This window comes from Antedon mediterranea, chromosome 9 (assembly GCF_964355755.1).
Source record: "Antedon mediterranea chromosome 9, ecAntMedi1.1, whole genome shotgun sequence".
Classification (NCBI taxonomy): domain Eukaryota; kingdom Metazoa; phylum Echinodermata; class Crinoidea; order Comatulida; family Antedonidae; genus Antedon; species Antedon mediterranea.
This window is the reverse complement of record NC_092678.1, coordinates 15,151,833-15,171,680: the sequence shown is the minus strand read 5'-3', so window position 1 is coordinate 15,171,680 and position 19,848 is coordinate 15,151,833. Positions and strand designations below refer to the sequence as shown.

The 19,848-nt window shown below is 30.8% G+C and overlaps 1 long non-coding RNA gene across 1 annotated transcript; it reads right to left on the bottom strand.

The window, feature by feature from the left end:
• Positions 1-400: 400 nt before the first annotated feature.
• LOC140059140 (uncharacterized) lies at positions 401-18,257 on the bottom strand. Its single transcript, XR_011847126.1, has 3 exons — positions 18,228-18,257; positions 16,309-16,338; positions 401-591 (listed from the first exon to the last, which is right to left on the bottom strand). It is a non-coding gene; the product is annotated as an uncharacterized lncRNA (long non-coding RNA).
• Between the last annotated feature and the right edge of the window lie 1,591 nt (positions 18,258-19,848).

Sequence of the window (19,848 nt, the reverse complement as noted above, 5' to 3'; positions counted from 1 at the left end):
GTAAAGGACTAATTATGAAGTTCAGATTTTATGTGATTTGGTAGAGAATTTCGTTTGTTGATCTAATAGTATGAATATTATTATTATTACTATAACTTTCTTTAAACACGATAGCTTGTTTTACCATTATTTGATGTTATTCTACAAGGCTGTATTGACATTATAATTGTTATTAGGTAAAAATGAATGTTTTTCAAAACTAATTCCCTTTCAATTGTAAACCTTGCCTTAATGTAATTTACAAAAATATGTAGGTCCCTTTTGTCAATTATTAACATGGGTGGATCCAGGGCGTTGCACTTAGGGCAAACTCCCTCCTTTTTACAGATAAAACTGAAATTATGAACTACTATAATATTATATGTAGCTCTCCATTAAAAAAATCATAGATCCACCCCTGTTCATTTTAAATAATATTTGTTTTATTGATGTTAAGACAAAAAGGAAAAATGTTATAGCCTACAGTACATCTTGATAATTCAAACTGAAACTAGAAACATTGGATGAGTTGGAAAAAATAAACAATCAACTAACCTGGCATTGAGGTTGGTTCATTTGGTGTAGCTGGAGTAACATCAGCATCAGTAGCAACTATAGTAATATAAATAATAGCGAATGGAAAGCTGAAACATAGTAACTATTCCTAAAGTCAATCCCCAAGTCAATCGAATCCGACCTCTGACCAATATCTTTAACATCAGTGCAAAAATAACCAAAAGTATTATTTGTGAAATGCTATTTAATCTAAACTAATTTGTTATGTGAAAGGTGTGTCCGAAGGGTGGTGTCTCCAAGGGAAATGGGTTGGACCTGTTCTCTTTATCATCTTTATCAATGACTTAAGGATGAATACACTGTTAAATATATGGACGACACTACAGTATCTGAACAGTTATCTAGCAAATGCAAAAGTACAATTAAGTCTGTATGTGAAGACATATATACTGTAATCTATTCTATACAGGTTTGTATATGAGGTGCCGAATTGTTCTGTAACTGGTCTTTCATAAATAAAATGAACGTTAATGAAAAGAAAATGCTTATCAGTTGCAAACCTAGACAATCTCAACCCCCTTTAGCTAACTGGTGTGGATATTAAACGTGTTAAACAAGCAAAACTGCTTATTCAAGATGACCTATGATGGAATAGTCTTGATTTTTGCTTCAAAATGTGTTTAGGCCTATACAACTTTCTGGAGACATTTATATTTTGTTTATATTTCAAAATATAATATGTCCAACCCCCCAGGACCAGGATTTTCTTTCTTTCTGATTATAATAGTAACAATAACATAATAATAAATATAAACATCATATTATTGATCGATTACCGGTATATGTTTGCATTTTAGAAGTATTAAACATATTATTTAAGTCTATCCTACTGTACCTGATGCATAGTCTGTCCTATCCACTTGCGGCGGTTGTCGTGGTGGATTTGAAGATGTAGATGGCGCATCTAAAATTACAAAATATATTAATACTTAATACTATTTATTTGATGACCATTCACCTTTGAAACTGTCGCACTCAAACAATGTAGTCTGGTCCAATATACAGCAGAAAATGATGAAAACAAGAAAAGAAAAACGTAATAACGAAATTGAAATAATTGTATACAAGCAATGCGATTTTTTTTAAATTTAACCTTTTCTCATATGAGTTTAAAGTGTCGGATATATATTGCTATACTTAGAGGAGTGCCTAATTTCTGGTTTTAGATATAACTATGACAATGTTAATAAAATAAATTCTAAAAGAAATAGTTATAATCTTAAACCGATCTTCATCTGATTATTCATCAGATTTTAGAAGCATTAAAAAATATTACCTACCATAGTCTCTTCTCCTATCCGTTTGCAGCGTTGGTGGTGGATTTGCAGATACAATTGTCGGCTCTAAAATGTACAAAAATGTTATATTTTGTTTATAAATCAAAAGGCAAATTAGTGTAAAAATAACAATGCTGTATCAGTGGCTGGATCTCAATGGAGATATAAAATGATAATGCTGTATCAGTGGCTGGATCTCAATGGAGATATAAATAAATTAAAGATGTATTGTTCCCCTGAAAAAATTTGTTTTTCAATATTTTTGTTGAATAGGCCATTTTAATTGCACATAAAAGTTATTCACTTTGACCTAAATTCGGATTGAAAAAAATAATTTTTTACACGGGAAAATCACAATTTAATGCAAAAATTAACCAACCGGAAGCTATTTGTCTGGAATACAAATGTGTTCCGGTTTAATTTAACCCTTGACCTGAGTTAGCTCATAAATATTCATATTGTATGGATACATCGTGTGGATGATGATGCTTTCCAAATCGACAGCCAACAACGATAGCAATGCATGCGTGCGAGAGAGTCGAGTAGTGATGCGAGACGAATCTTGAAGAAAACACGAAAACTATAGCTAGCAGAATGCTAAGTTAGAATTACAGTTGGTAACTTTGATGTTGAATCTTATTCATTTAGGTGAGTTTTTGTTTCGCTAACAGGAGAGGCCTAGCTAGGCCTAGGCCCGAATTTGCTGCTACTGTACTACTAGTCTACTACTACTACTAGCACTTACAGTGACAGTCTCGAGTAGCCTAACTGCTGCCTACTTCTGTCTCTAGAAGTAGAGTGTACTAGGCCTAGGCAGTACACTGCTAGCTAGGGCTACAGTAGACCACCACCAGAAGGGATGTATTTTTGTTTTAATCATGATGAATTGGTTTAATTTTTAAAGATTTCAACTATCTATTCGGCAGTGAAAATAAAAAAAAAGAAAATCTAAATATTGTTTTGGATGTTTTACTGATGCCATATTTTAAAAATATTTTCTGTATCAAATGCAATAGGTTCAAATTAACATTCCACAAATAAACATTTTATGCAGATATTTTGACACAAATTTCTTTTTTTTTAGGTTGATTGATTGAACAATAAGAGGAAGTAGTGAGAAACATAAAATGTATCGTACAATGGCAACATTCACAATTTATTGAAACGTTTCTTACTATTAAAATGACACTTTGTAATGGATGTGAGCGATCTTAGAAGACTATAGCTGTCGTAATTACTGCCACAATCAACACATTGATAATTAGTAGACAAATTGACAAAAAAAATAATACAGGAATTCAATAAGATATACTGTATATATATATATATTATTAACTCCTTTTGCACTGTAATATTTACAGTAAAATTATGAAGTGTAAGTAAATTTGAAGAATTTATCCTGTGTACTGTATAATAATATACTGTACATATAATACAAAAAAAATTATACAATATTTTACAAGCTGGACAAGAACATATTGGCCGAATGCAGCAGGAGAGTCAGAAATATTTTTCCTGCAATATCCAATCATATTCCAATACCGAGTCTATCATTGTTGTCTTTAGGTGACCTCTGTTCCAGTCTTCATCAGCTCAACGTCTTTAAAAAAGTAAAAGCAAAGTATCAAAATCTGGAAAAAATAGATCATGCATATTTAGTGCAAAATTGGGCTAGTGAAATTGCTTACTTTGACATAGTCAAATAAGTATACTACCTTTCTATGGTAATTAAAACACATTACTTATAATGTTATAACTTATAAAAAGAGAAAATAAATATTTGACTTACTACAGTACAGAGAACATTTGTTTGTGTTGTAAAATGGCTAAGCTGGCTTTTCCCCTCTGTCTACTTGTACAGTGCTGCTGGAAGGTTCTCAATTTCAGGCTTGTTGTATTGCAACCATTTTTTTCCCTGAAAAATGTTTGTTTTATTTTTATCATAAAAATTAGTTAAACAAGCTTCAACTGTAAATATATATGGTACAGCAAGTTGGCTGTATTTTCGGAATGTAGCTAAGATTGATGGGGTGTCACGAAACCTAAGACCACGAAAGCTAAGACCCTCTAAGACCTAAGATCACGAAAGCTAAGACCCAAGACCTAAGATTGCAAATTCTAAGATATACTACAGCTTAAAAACAATACTTGTTTATCCATACATAATTTTAAACATAGTAGGTTTCATTTATTACCATAAATATAATTAAATACTACCGCAAAACAAAGATAAACTCACATTATTTTCGCCCGTTGAGTAAATGTATATTTTTTCTTTACAACAAACAAACAAACTTGACTGGTTGTTTGTTGGTATATATTTACTCCATTGTGTTGGTTCAGAGGATGTTTTTCTTTCGCACCTGCCTTTCTTGTATTTTGACTCCGAATTTGTTAACTGATTTTATTCTGAATATCACACTTTAAAATTAGTACTTATAAGTACTTTCAGAAGGAGAAACACATAAAAACAAATAAATAAATCCTTTAAATTGATGTTTTTACAGACGTGTTTCTTTGTATATAGGACTCCTCATGCTCAATGTTTTTGTTTCTATGAAGCGCCAAAAGAGCAACAATAATAGTACAAGTATAAAAACAGAAAGAAAACGAAACAAAAAAGCTTATCATCATGATTTTAAATGTAAATTTATTTGCGAGTATTTAATTCTTGGTACTAGCATGATTATACTATTATTACAATTTTAATTTTACATTGTCCCATCCACACTGTAGATGGACTCCACAGAGTTTTCAGCACTCTATATAATTTTTGCTCTTTTGACGTTCCATAGAAACAAAACCATTGAACATGATGTAGGCCTACTGTAGTGTAGGGCTAGTCATGCGAAATTCGCAAACAGTATGTGTGCGAGAAAAACGTCTGTATGTATTTGTTACTTTTTATGTGATTATTTTCATAAAGTGCTAATTCTAAGGTGTGGTATTCAGAATAAAAGTTAAAATACAAGGCAGGTGCGAAAGATAAATATTTGTAATCTTAGGTATTGGGTCTTAGCTTTCGTGATATTAGGTCTTAGGAGGTCTTAGCTTTCGTGGTCTTAGGTTTCGTGACACCCAAGATTGATGGCATATAGCCTAGGCCAGTCTATGAAGAGTAGGCCTACAATGTATAGGGCCTAGCTGGGCATCTTCTGCAGGGACCCGATTGTCACAGTCTGCTTGCTACTAGCCTAGTAATATGCAGCAGCATGTATTAATTATTCTAGGCCTAGCCCTGAACGGAAAAAATCCCAGGCTAAGTTAATTAATTTACCTTCCTGTTATTATTGCGTTATATATATTATTATATTTAAAATAACCGTCTAGGCCTACTTACCGACAAATTAACAGCTCAGCTTTACATATTTATACGATCAGGCCAGGGAAACCCACAGTCGAGTCGCGTCGATCTCTGGTGGTGTTGTTGTACATACAACGTGCATCGTCCATTGTTAGATCAGATCTCTGCTGTGTGGATGCTCATTAACATATCATGCATATGTATGAGTTAGCTCTACCGGCCTAATTTCTGAGCCGATGAGTTCGAAAAAATGGTAAACTTATTTTGATTTTTCTATAAGCGAAATCAATATTTTTTTTCGGATTTTTTTTCGGTGGAAGTGAATAACTTTATGTTAACTACAAAACGGTCTATTCAAAATTTGATTTTTTGGTTATCCGCAACTAGTAAGTTGCGGATAACCCTTGTTATTGTAAATATCTTTTTTTTTTTCATCTTTATTCTTCTTTCTTTCCCGGAATTTTGTTGCAGCTATATCTCAAATATTTGTAGACATAACTTTTTATAACTTTGTCATAAGATTAACCTGTAGCTGTAGATGTGCAGGAAACTTTGTTATATGACGTTAGGGTCGCGTAGCGTAAGTTACGCGCGATTTTATGAATTTCAATGATTGGTCATAGATTATAAACCAAAAGTCATTTTGTATTGACACTTGGTGAAAATTTAAGTCATATCAAGGTCAAACTTTCTATGGATTAAAAATGGCACGTTTCACAAGAAGTTACGCGCGCACGCGCATTTAAAGTTTCAAAATGCGCAAAATTAATTTCTAATCAACTTTCTACGCTGATCATGACATTTTGAGCATGTCAAAAATTCCCGCGCGCAAAAAAAAATTTACGCGTATGGTGCGCACGGAGCATGAAAATCATGTTTTTTTCTCTTGAATTATGATTTTCCAACCTTTCCTAGTCATTTAAAAAAAGATTGACATAATTTGAAATTAAAATGACGTCATACGAACACGTTGATTTATACCATTTGTGCGCGTTTTAATTGAAAAAGTTATAAATATTGTCAAAATAATGGCAATTTTGAATCTATTATAGCTCATCAGGACCATCCACGACCCCCAATTTTTTAAATTTTATATGTAAGTAGATATGTTGTAGATATGAATTCATGCAGAATCTTTACCCCTCGGATGTTATGACGTCATCGTATGGCCACACGAATGTAAAATATAGGGTTTTTTACTCTTTCGTTATTGCTCATCACATTAAATAGAGCGCATCTCACTTTTACGTGCCCAAAATTCTTCTAATTTGTTTTAATGTAATTATTTAGATAATTATCTTCTAAAAATGTTATCTTTATATGTCAATTTGATGACGTCATCGTATTAATAATTGGATTTAAAAGATGGGTCTCGTAATTTTGTCTATGCTACACTGTATATAACATAAACAGTTTATTCTGTAACATACATCTTTAAGCATAAAGCTAAATCAAAAAGTAATACAGTCAGAAATGTAATGTTATGTTAAATTATATAATATTTCATTATGAAATTATTTTGTAGCAAGTTTTTTGTTTTTTACTTATGTTCTTCATTTTGAACAGCATTGTTTTAGAATACAGTCTACAATAAATTATGAATTTAAAAAAAAATGTGTAGGCTCTATAAAGATAATTAAATGGCAGAATAATCAAGGATTTAATTTCTGGGCACTATTAAAAGCTACATGCCTAACTAAATGTACATACCTGATCCTGGATTTCTTGATTTTTCAAGTTCCCCTGCAAATATTTCAAAATTTTAGCTTTGATTTTCTTTTATTAAATGTAAAGGTTGTCATATAACATTTTTATTATACATCATACAAATATTCCATAAATACATGTAATTGATACATTTCATTTTTACAATAATAAAATAAAATGCAGAAAGCAAAGAATTCGTGTTTATCTATTTGTTGTGGTTCCTAATTTTATTTGGATCCAGGATGAATTAGGTTGAAATAATTTCCATGTGAAAAAAACGGCGACGAAAAATCACATTACACCTATATTCTTAATACATATATATTTTTACTGTACTAAACTTAATATTAAATATTAAGTTGTGTACAGCACTGTCATTTACATTGATACTTACAGACAAATGGTAACTCAATTGTTTGTTGTCGTTGTTGTGTTAGTACTTTTGCCCTAAATTTATGTTTCAATGGATCACTTCTTGTTACATCAAATACACACCATGTTTTAGTTTTCCATAATTCACTAGCACTTATAGTCTGTAAAAAAATATTGCGTCTTTAACATAATTATGATAAGCCTCTTGTCTTTCCTGTCTCCCTTTCACCCTATTCTTTTTCAAAACTTGTATTAGTTAAATTAGGATAATAATTGTGTTTAACTACTGTGGCCTGAGGGTCAAAGTTTATTTTAAACTGTGGTCATTCCATGCCATCTTGGACTATGTATTTTTGTATCGCTAAAATGAATAAATGAGTAGCTTTGCATCAGGGAGTTGAATAATTGAGTAGATTTTCAAGTAATTCTCAGGTGGGACTTGAACCCAATACCTCCAGATCACTAGCCTGGCGTTCATACCTATAGCCCACTAAGCTTGTTCTGGTGGCTAGAGTCGAGCCCAAGTATGCATTGGGTACTGCACCAACAGGATGATGCAATTTTGTTTGAAAGTGTTCTCAATAGTGTAAAGTAACACATTACATCAGAGTAGGGCAAACAGCTGACCAATTGGTTAAATTAATTATGAAATTAACTTATTCCTCGATAGAACCTAACTTATAATTTAATGGGTAGAAGCTATAAGGTTATCTATGTTTCTATTTGTTTTAAACTGTTATTACATTTTTGTTATTGAATTAAATGATCATACCTGCTTAGGGGGTTCCACTTTCCATCCTACTGCTTTTTCTACTTCTATTTCCATATCAGTGTGCAACAAATCTATACATTTTGGCATTTGTATAGGTATCTCTGTATATATGTCATTCTCTTTGTATATCTCCTGAAACGTAGAGAGAAAGTAATATCAAAATTTAGAAAAGGAATACTCAAGTCAGAGAGGCATCGTGATATGATGCCTGGTGAAAGAGCCATTGTATCTAGATTACAAAACCCAACCCCACTAATAGATATCAAAACTTATAGATTCCCGATATTATTAAAAAAAACTGAATGCCTCTTGTTAATAATTGTGAAATTTGACCACCTATAAATGGTAAAAATAGTCAATTGAAGAGCAGTGCTGATAATGTATTTGTATAGAATTTGTATTGTATTTTTCTATGACACTGGACGTGTATTACAAGTGAGCCATTGTTATTTCCTTGTACTTTTATAAAATGGTATTATAATACAGTACATTGTTTTTTAAAAATTAATTTTTAGATTATATGGAAATATGTTTTTAAGTTTTTTGGGATATCCTGGAAAATCAGTATTTAATACTTTTATGTATTTTTTATAATGATTTCCAAATAAATTTAAATCAACATGGTATAATGTACTGCATATTTACTGTCAAATATAACTGGGTAAATGGTGAACTTTTCATGACATTGTTGACAAAGTACTGGTAGACATACTGAATTATACTAAAAATAATAGAGAGTTTTGGCAAAATGTGCCATTTGAGGCCAAAACCTAGGTAGTGTGACCATCAATGTTTTGTCTTGGAAGATTTTATACCAAAATTATGTCAGAATAGTTATGCTTCATTGCCGCTGATAAAATGCAATTCAATGCAATCCATACATCAAAACACATCGAAAATCCATTTAAGGCACAGGATTAAAAAAATTGTGACATAATATGTGGACACACATACACAGTTTGCCCACAAACTACCTGATGTACTGGTATCTCTTTTTTACAAAGTAAATAACACTAAATATAATTACCTCTTCTCTGTCTGTGTCCCAGGTTCTTACTCGAAGTTGATATTCATCAGTCAGTACCCTTCCAAACACACCTAACATTGCTGTTTTTCGACCTTTAATCTTATTAATTAAGCGACTTATAAGACCCATTCCACAAAAATGATTTAAATGTATATGACATTGACCATTGTGTAAAGAAAATGTTATGTCATCTTCTTTACTGTCCAGTTTTATTTTTCGCCATTCTCCTTCATGGGTTTTTGTGACAAGCAAAGTAAATTCCCAAGACTCTTCATTTATTGCATTATGAGGAAATGACAGCAAGCAGTGGTTTCTAAAGACTGTGCCTGGTGGTCCACATCTAACAACATGTGAAAGTATTGTTTCAAGAGGATCAGATAACAAATCACTAGGAAAAGAAGTGTTTTCTAGCGATACTTCAACATTCAATCCTTCTTCAATTGCTCCAGGATATATCACCAACTTTGTCTTTTTATTTGTCAAAGTTCCACCATCAGTGCCGACATTTAACTTTGTAATTTGACCTGTGGGATGAAAATATTTTAGCATTTTATTATGTTGTTTATTTGATAACAAAATTGTAGTAACTGCTTTGTAGGCCTATATCTATGTCTATAGATTTACTATTTAAAATAGCTAGTGTAAATAGCTTACCTGGTTTATGGATTTCTTGAAGATTTTTAATACTGATCAATGATTTCTCAGTTGATTTATGAGCAGAACCTTTATAATAATAAAATAATAATCAATAAAAGTCACTTAATTTAGTATACACTGTAAAAACAGTGTTTAGCTGTTAAACATAAAATACACGTATTACACCTAAACATATTTAGCATTGTGTTTAATTTTAAAACACATAAACACATTTCTAAACATGTCATATGTTTAGATTCTAAACACAACCGTTTATATAACAATATTTCAGAATAGAATAGGGTATTGCAACGTTAACATTATTGCTAAACACATTTCTAAGCACGTCCTAAAGTTGTATACGCCTTTTGTGTTTAATATTTGTTCGTGCTTAGTATATGTATTATGTTTAGTAAAATTAACGTTTGAATCTTAAACATGATTGTGTTTAATAAAACAAACTTACATGTTTAATATTTGTTTGTGCTTATTAAAATTGGTGTTTAGAAGTAAAAGCGTTTGTTTAAATAATGTTTAAAGAATTTACGTTTCAAATCTAAACACCACTGTGTTTAATAACACACTTATTGTTATTGCTATATTCTTTATTATGCTGGCATGCATTTGGAAATGTGTATTGGATTGAATAGATCCATTTAGTTTGGTAAATTGTTTGTTGGATTGATAAGTTCTGCTGATTTCGATTTACGGTACCAACATGTTGTTTTGGGAAAGTACAGTAAATAGATTCATTTAGATACGTTTTTGATCGTGTTGATCATAATGTTATTATTATAAAGTTGATTGAACTGGGTGTGAGGTCGTCCATAATTCCCATCGTCTGCAGCTTTCTCACTTCCCGTTCTCTCAACACCAAGTTTGCTGGGATTTTGTCATCTTCAAAGTCACTGACTTGTGGTGTCCCACAGGGGATATTGCTTGGCCCTGTACTTTTCCTAGTTTATAATTTATTAATTAATAAGTTATAATTTGATTAATAGAGTAAATATTTGTTGATGCATCGCTTTCGACCAAAATACACAACATTTCCAATCCTTTTACCACACGGCGTGCACCCCTCCCCCCTTACACACACACTAACAATGATTGACCATGATGCATCAACATACAGTTGATACCATTCATTCTCATGGTAGATAATGATCTTGGCATGAACAATTTCAAATTAAAAATATTAATTATTTACATAAACACATATTTCATAACTAATATAAAACACTTTATGGCGTTAAGATTATAATAAAAGCTATAAATGTTTGCGAAATGATGAAATATCCATATATACATACAATAGCAACACCCCAAGGAAAGACTGATTATGATGGATGAGAAGAAAAAACCGCGAATCTAGTGCGCGCCTTTTCAGCAGAAGCCGTTGAGTTGGATGGGAGTGTAGTCTGGGCTCCAGACGGAGTTTTGTAAAAATATAAATATTTTTGCACATATGGCGTTTCATACGTGTATTACTTGAGTTTGGATGTATTTTCAGACAAAAATCGTGGTCGAAATGAAAACAAATATATTTAAAAAAAAAAACAATAAATACAGACTTGGGACAAGTCTAGATGGGAGTGGTGTCGGGAAGGTGAAACAAAAATCGTTCTAATTCTTAGCTTTAAGTTGATTAAAGATGTATTGTCCCTTTGTCAAATTCCAAAAAAATAAAAATTAGAAGATTTAAAAAAAAAGTGGGTCATTTTGAAGTATCATAATAGTTATTAACTTTCTCCAAAAATTAGTCGGAAAAAAAAATTATTTAACTGAAATATAGACGTTTTTTAGTTTAAAAAAAACTGTGACTTCCAGTCAAAGTTTTCGATCAAAACATATCTCATAATGCAACGCGCTTGTTTGGCTACTCTGTATGCATAATCATAAACTTCCTCGCGATCTGTGTGAAAACACCTTCTCAACCGTTACGAGTTGTAAACAATCCTAATTAGGATCATGCATAATGCATACTCTTGGTTTGAAATCTTTGTTTACTTTCTCTCGTGACGATTTTCCAGACGAAATGTAATCAAACTAATTTACCTGTTAATTACGTAAAATTGTTGTTTTTGGCACGAATTTTCGAATTAAAGTGAATAACTTTAATATTACTTTGATATGGCCAATTTAAATTTAGAATATTTTGACTTTCATTTTTTTGTGTTTCAAGGGACAATACATCTTTAAAGTAATCATATATTGCAGGTAAGTTATTCACATTGTTTGTATTGGTAATATGTATTTATTATATTAAATTTGCCTTTTGGAATAATAGTTGCCTGCCGATGTCTTGTAAAGCCGGCCTAATTTTGGCCAACGGTCGACAACAGCAGCTTCGAAAGTAGGTGAAAAGCAAATAAATCGGCAAACCTAGAACTCGCCCCTTCCACTATCGGTATTATAACAATAAAAATAGCTATCCTATCTTTTTTACTTTGAATACAGTTACTAATAGTCTAGAGGAAAAATGGAAAAACAGCACTGTGGTCATGTTACTAGAGTTGTCAAAATAATATATACTAACCCTGTAAATTATTTGATAAAAATTCTAGAAAGTACTAAGTAGGAAACCTTGTATTTCTTCCCTGAGTGAATATTAGGAACTGGACTCAAAAAGTATTTACTTAGTTTTCTAGACTAGGCCTTAGTTCCTTCATAGGTCATGATCATGTTAATGTCATTTACTATTAGTATTATTGTTATAATTTTATAGAAAAAAAGAAAAGAAAATAAATATTTTCATTGAGAATGAGGACAAGAATTAGGAGAGAGAAATCACTCAAGCATTACTATCCTGAATTTGTTAGAGTAAGCTGAATTCTTTGAGAATGAATCAGCTGAATGATTGATCACTGAAGAGTGATGTGTTGTTGCCACAAATATCTAGTGCATCAGTATAGCCTAGTACTGTACCAGTATTGTATAAAAATAGATTGCAAATATAATGTATTTGTAAGGTATATGTTTATACAGTATTATTGGTTCCTTTTTTATTTCAGCATGGATTTAATAGATGATAACAGTTCTGCTGAAGAAATCAAAACTTGTGTGGAATCCCAGAAGATGATGCCAAAATAAATGAAGGTAAGAATTTAAAATCTAGTTTTATTTTTAGATATCACTAAGCTAATTATATTTTGCTCTTTTATTCTTTATTTTAAAAAACCAATTTGAATGTAATCATTGTTTTAACATAGTCTGGTAAATTTCTTGTATTTTTTCAGAATCTGACCACATATTATAATGAAAATAGGCCTAACCTGTATTTAAAAATACTAAATAATGCATTGGAAAACAATAATTATCGTTATATTATTATAGGCCTACAGTAAAACTAACACTTAAACTAAATAGACTATTGTCTCAATGAAGCTCTAACTAGACAGCCTCATTAGGTCTTCGGGCAACTTCAGGCTTCTAGTGGAGTGTATTTGTTTGAATATGTCTTTTTAAATTAAAAAATAAATAATATATGTTTATTTAAAATCAACAAAATTATACATTTGTTAAAATATCAATAATAACAGTACACTCCAAATAAATAGACTATTGTCTCAATGAAGTTCTAACTAGACAGCCTCATAAGGTCTTAAGGCAACTGCAGGCTTCTAGTGGAGTGTAGTTGTTTCTATATGTCTTTTAAAATAACAAATAAACAATGTATGTTTATTTAAAAACAACAAATTTATACAATTATTAAAATATCAATAATAACAGTACACTCCAAATAAATAGACTATTGTCTCAATGAAGTTCTAACTACTCAGCCTCATGAGGTCTTAGGGCAACTGCAGGCTTTTTGTGGAGTGTAGTTGTTTCAATAAATATGTCTTTTTAAAATAAAAATTAGTTAAAAAAAATCATATCAGGGGTCTAAATTCAGGGATTCGTATACAGTAACTGTTTCATGTCAATAAACGTTGGAACAAGGCCTACCTCAATGGAAATAAGACTACAATGGTCATTAAGCTACCGTGACTGATAATGGCACCAACAATTCAATATGCAATTATATTGTTTCAAAATATTATTTCTTTTATTCTTCTTAGACATCTGATATGGATATTGAGCAACCATCTTTCTTTCTCTAGTGGAGAAGGAGAAGATGAACATAATTGGTCCACTTTTAGCACTGAAACTGAATGTCCCCTTCCAATATATTCATCTAGAGTCCGTGTATGGCTTGGTAACCGTATAGAAGATGCTTCTAAGCATCTGGACAAAATTATAGAGGAGACATCAGAACTAACATTTTTTTTTATTTTATCCCATTGTTTATTGCAGGTAATTGCAGAATTTGAACAATGCTGTTTTGTATACGGTTGTCAATAAATTAATAAACCAGATTATTTTTAATATTCATTACTTTTTCTCTTGCATGAGGAAATGGATCAAGACATATAACCACCAAGGCAGAATACCACAGGGACACGGATAGAATCATGCATTTTCTGCAATGAAAATGTTTTTAAAGTCAAAGGGCAGTTATCTGATGCTATATGTTAAGTTTATATTGGTAGACATGAATAAATAATTTAAATGTTTTGATTAAAATATCACTTTCGTTCTTTGTGTTCTTAATTAATGATGTCAATCTGATACGCATAAAGGCCAATAGGAGTTTAAGGTAACAACAAAATAAGTGATTTTTGGCTATGAAAAAGTGTTAATGCAGATCATGAAAACCCAGAGATATAAAGAATACAGTATATTCTAGACACAGAACGAGCTAAACACGGAAAAGGCTAAACACTTGAAAGATAAGCAAATTTTTCTTCTAAACACCACAGCAAAAAACGTTTGCTAAATATTTCAAGTAGGCATGTATTCTTAAGTGTATACCACAGGAAATACATTGCTTTGCTAAACACAAAACGGTCTAAACACTTGCATTTAAGCACAAATGATATTCCAAACACTATAGAGTTAAAACACTATACTTTTTCCAAGCACTTCTGTGCTAAACGCAAAACGGGCTAAACACTTGAAAGATAAGCATATTTTTCTTCTAAAACACTACATCAAAAACACTACTATTTTCTAAACACAGAACGAGCCAAACACAGAAAAGGCTAAACACTTGAAAGATAAGCATATTTTTCTTCTACACACCAAAGTAAAAACACAAAACGAAACGAACACATTAGTGCTAAACACTAAATAATCATATTTATAGTTTTGACAGTGTACTGTACAACTATCTTTTGGAAAGCTGTCAAGTTATTGAGTATTGATAACCAAGACAGTACAGTGTTTGTAATGGTGGTCTTGATATAATTATTCAAATGCTTATTTTAAATAAATAAACATACAATTTAGTTTCATAAAACCCTTTCCTAATAAACATCAAAAAATCAAGTTATTGAGTATTGATAACCAAGACAGTACAGTGTTTGTAATGGTGGTCTTGATATAATTATTCAAATGCTTATTTTAAATAAATAAACATACAATTTAATTTCATAAAACCCTTTCCTAATAAACAAATCTCAATAAGGCAGTAATTATAATGATTTGTGGTGGTTTGTGGTCCATGTGTTTTGTATTATTAGTGTATTTTTTTATTATGTAATTATGTATATTAGTTAAAGAGCTTTGTATCTGTAATGCTGTATATGTACATTTGAATATGAAATAAAGAGTATTATTATTATTAATGACAGCCTAATCTGGGATCTCCTAAATAATGAGGACGGTTAATAAAACAAGTAACAGAATCCAAAATCAACCTTTGTGTCCAACATTCAAAACTTGGTTCTGTTTCAGTAGCTATGTTTGACCACTTTCATATAATTACTATGTTAATAACAATGGATTTTGATAATTATATAATATATCATTGAAATTTAACATATGCTGATCCAAATGGCTAGTAGTTTAAGTAAACCGTTACTAGAAACTCTTAGTACAATTCAGCATTGTAGTGATTATGCTATAACAGTCTGGGGAAATACGACAGAGTTAAACAAAAATATTTTAAAGCGACATAAAAAAAGAGCAACTTTGATTATATTAATGTAAGGGGTGACAAAATCATCCAGAACCTATCGTGGCAAACTCTTGAAGAGAAACGAGATTTCTCCATAGCATGTCTAATGTATAAATGTGTTTACATCCTTGCACCAATTAGATTAGTAAATGAAATTGAATTGATTCGCGATATTCATACCCACTTAACAAGTGGAGTAGAAAATTTGAATGTAACAATACCCTTAGTAAAATGAATTCATCCTTTAAAGTTGCAGGCGCAAAAATATGGAACAGTTTACCAATTAATATTAAATCGGCACCAACAATTACTTCCTTTAAGGCTAGATACAAATCTCATTTTTTTTCATAAACACTGTATTATATTTAATTAAGTTTCTCTTTTGTATATTTTGATTAAAACAGGACCACAATGTAAAACAGATACACTGTTATTTGATTGTTTTATCTTGTATAAATATATTATTTATTATTATTATTTTCAAGAGCCAGATTGGATCGCAGAGGATTTTTTCATCTCTCGATTTATGTTAATCAGTGATTTTACTTCAAATAATAGGAAAATTAAATGTGTCTTTTAGTTGCTTAATGAAGAAAGTTGTACAGTTTAATTAATATTAACTTAATCTAAACCAATACCATAATAAATACAACATACCTGTAGTTGAACTGGATGCCACAACAACACCTGTAACATAAACAACAATACAATACATTTTTCCATACAAAATATAAACTCCAGATTCATCTGGTTACATTATAATGATTATAAATTATAATGGTCTGAACCACAATTTTAGGTATTTTAAGTTACCTACTAAATAATACTAATGTCAGCGCCTTATCAGAAGAACAAGGCAATATGTGAATGGATCCTAAACATTGATGAATGTAAAACACGTTTGAAATGAAATCCAATAAGGCTTCAGGCAGTGATGGTTTATCAAACGTTTTGGAATTCCATTGATACCCTATGTAATGCATTTAATTGTTATTTTAATATATGTAAATTATCAGTTTTCAAAGGAACAAAGGAACAACAGAGGAATAATCTCTTGATGTGCAAACATGGTAAAACCAGTTTTAAAAAGCAGGATACCGATAATGCTATTGCTAATAATAATATCTAAAATTGGTAGTAGGTGACATAATAGATACTGATTAGAAATGTTATATTAAAGGAACCTTCGCTAGCGAAAACAAGACTAGAATTAGTTTATTTACTAGAATACATAGATAGTTTTAATAAATAAATTGCCATTTGGTTTAGTAAAGGACCCAATACAATGGGTGTAGACTATCGATTACAACGAATAATGGACCATTAGAAAGGATTTTGGAAGAATATTGGTATTATACAAGGAAATGGCTATAAATGTACTAAGAAGCAACAGGAGGTTAACATTGCTCATAATTTTGGCTGTAGACAAAAACAAGTAGGCCTATTGAAACTTTTTTAAATTAAGTTTGCAGGTATCACACATTTAATACATTTTCAACCAAAAATGAAAATCAAAGGAATGTGGATCTTCAAAACGTTATGTTGGTAAACCGTTTGGAATACAGTTTGTTGATGACCCTGTACATTCTTTGGTACTTTTGATGGTTATGATAACAAGAAATACCACAAACATAACTGGGTTAAAAAGATTGAAAACATGGGAAAAAAGAAATGTTAGTATTTTTGTAAAGTAGTGGAAATAATAACTCTCCAAGCTAGTTTACACTACTGTAGTATATTAGATATGCCCACAAAGATAAAATGTATAGTATTATTTGTAATAGAGCGAGAAAAAATAATAATAGAAATTACTGTATGTTCCAATAAATTAAAATCGGGGGATAAAATTAACAGGCTTTATTGTAGGAATATGATATTACCCCGTATCATGTCATGTTAAGAGAAATGAATGGGTTTTATTTTTGTGACGACCCAGGATACTTAAAAAGTAATCTATGTAATGGAAAGGTAGTAGCAGACAATTAAAATGCAGGTGCTGTTGATTGTTTCTAGACATAATAGGCTTACTGGACGATATAGTATTTAACAGGAGCAGCTACACTAATTCAAGAGCCAGATTGGATGGCAGAGGATTTGCTCATCTCTCGATTTATGTTAATCAGTGATTTTACCCAAAAATAAGAAAATTAGAAGCAATGTATCTTGTATTTGCTTAAAAATATAAAAGGTTGATTCCTAACCGTCCTCACAGCATTATTTTTAGTAGAAATGTTTACATAGTTTTACATAGTTAATATGACTGAGGAAATTGTCCAATGTTATTTTATCATGTGTGTATAACTATTGTATAGTAATACATTGTAATTTCAATAAATATAGCACTATTATTTTAATCATCTAACTGCTTACAAATGTTTAGTGATTACCTCTCACGGACACAATATCTTAGTGACGAAGTTGTAATCACTAGCAATAGAGCTGTAGACTATTTTGCTCAAATAACAAACATCTTAGTTTTGAATGAAATACAAGGGGAACAATACCTGTATTATTGTTAAACTCTCAATGAAATAATATAGCAGCTCTTCAAAAGATATATTTAAAATATAACATACCTAGATTAGAACTTGATGCGCCAACAAAACCTGTAACAAAATATTTTTCGTTATTATTTATTTAACATTATTTAAAATCAACGGATTTGTGTACGAAGGATGCTTAACGTGTAGAGACCAATAGTAAAATTAATTCCAACGTAAAAATAAAAAAAATAACCATTACAAAATAAATGTGCTGTTAGATATTATGATACATACGATCATTACAAACATCTTCTAGATTGTAAGGTTTTTTTTTTTTGGCAAATGTCATGATTAAAAAAATGGTCGTTACATACCAAAGCGGGTAATAAATTGAAATAAATATAACAGATTGAATTACAGACAATAAGTGTGTCAAAGGTGTACTACTAATACTAATGTCAGGGCCTCATAAAACGAGCTTCACTGGTGAAAACAAAACGTGTTGAAATTGTACTAGAATTCACAAATAGTTTTAATAAATAAATTGCCATTTGGTTTAGGTCAGGATCCAATACAATGGGTTGAGACTCTCGATTACAACGAATGATAGATCAATAAAAAGGATTTTGGAAGACTGTTGGTGTTTTGCAAGGAAATGGCTATAAATGTAAGAAGCAACATGATATTAAAATAGCTCAGTTAGCTGACGATACACTACTTTTGGCTGTAGATAAACAATTATGAAACTTATTTAAATTAAGTACTTGTTTTGTAATTTTGCAGGTTATCACAAATATACACTTTCAACCAAAGATGAAAACCATAAGAATGTGAATCTACAAAACATTAAGTTTTGTAAAGCATTTGGAAGACAGTGGGTTGATGACCGTGTACATTCTTTGGTACTTTTGTTGGTTATAATAATAAGAAATGCCGCAAAAATAATTGAGTTGAAAAGATTGCTATTGACAAAAAAGAAATGTTAGTATTTTGGTAAAGTAGAATATTAGATGTTCCCACAAAGATAAAATGTAAAGTATTATTTGTAACAGAACGACAAAAAATTATAAAAAGAACTACTGTATGTTTCAAGAAATTAAATACGGGGAATAAAATTAACATGAATTTTTGTAGTACAATGGTATTTCTCCTTATCATGCCATGTTTAGAAACATGAAAGGGATTTATATTTGCGACGACCCAGGATACTTAATAAGGAACCTATGTAATGGAAATGTAGTAACAGACAATTAAAATGCAGGTGATGTTTATTGTCTCTAGACATATAGGCCTACTGGACGTTATAGTATTTAACAGGAGCAGCTACACTATATTTAATTTCAAGAGCCAGATTAGATGGCAAAGGAATTTTTCCTCTCTCGATTTATGTTAATCACTGATTTTACCCAAAAATAAGCAAATTAGATGCAATGTGTCTTTTATTTGCTTTTATGTGCCTTCACAACATATTTCCAACAGTCCACGGAACATTCGTTTTGTAGAAATCGCAGAGATTTTGTATAGTTTATATGACTGAAACTATTTACAAATATTATTTTATCCTGTGTGTATAACTATTGTATAGTAATTAATTGTAATATATGTATTGTATATTGGAATTGAATATTTATAGTACTATTACTTCAATTATCTAACTGCTTACAAATGTTTAGTGACAGATTAGCTCTAACGGACACCATATCTGAGTGACAAA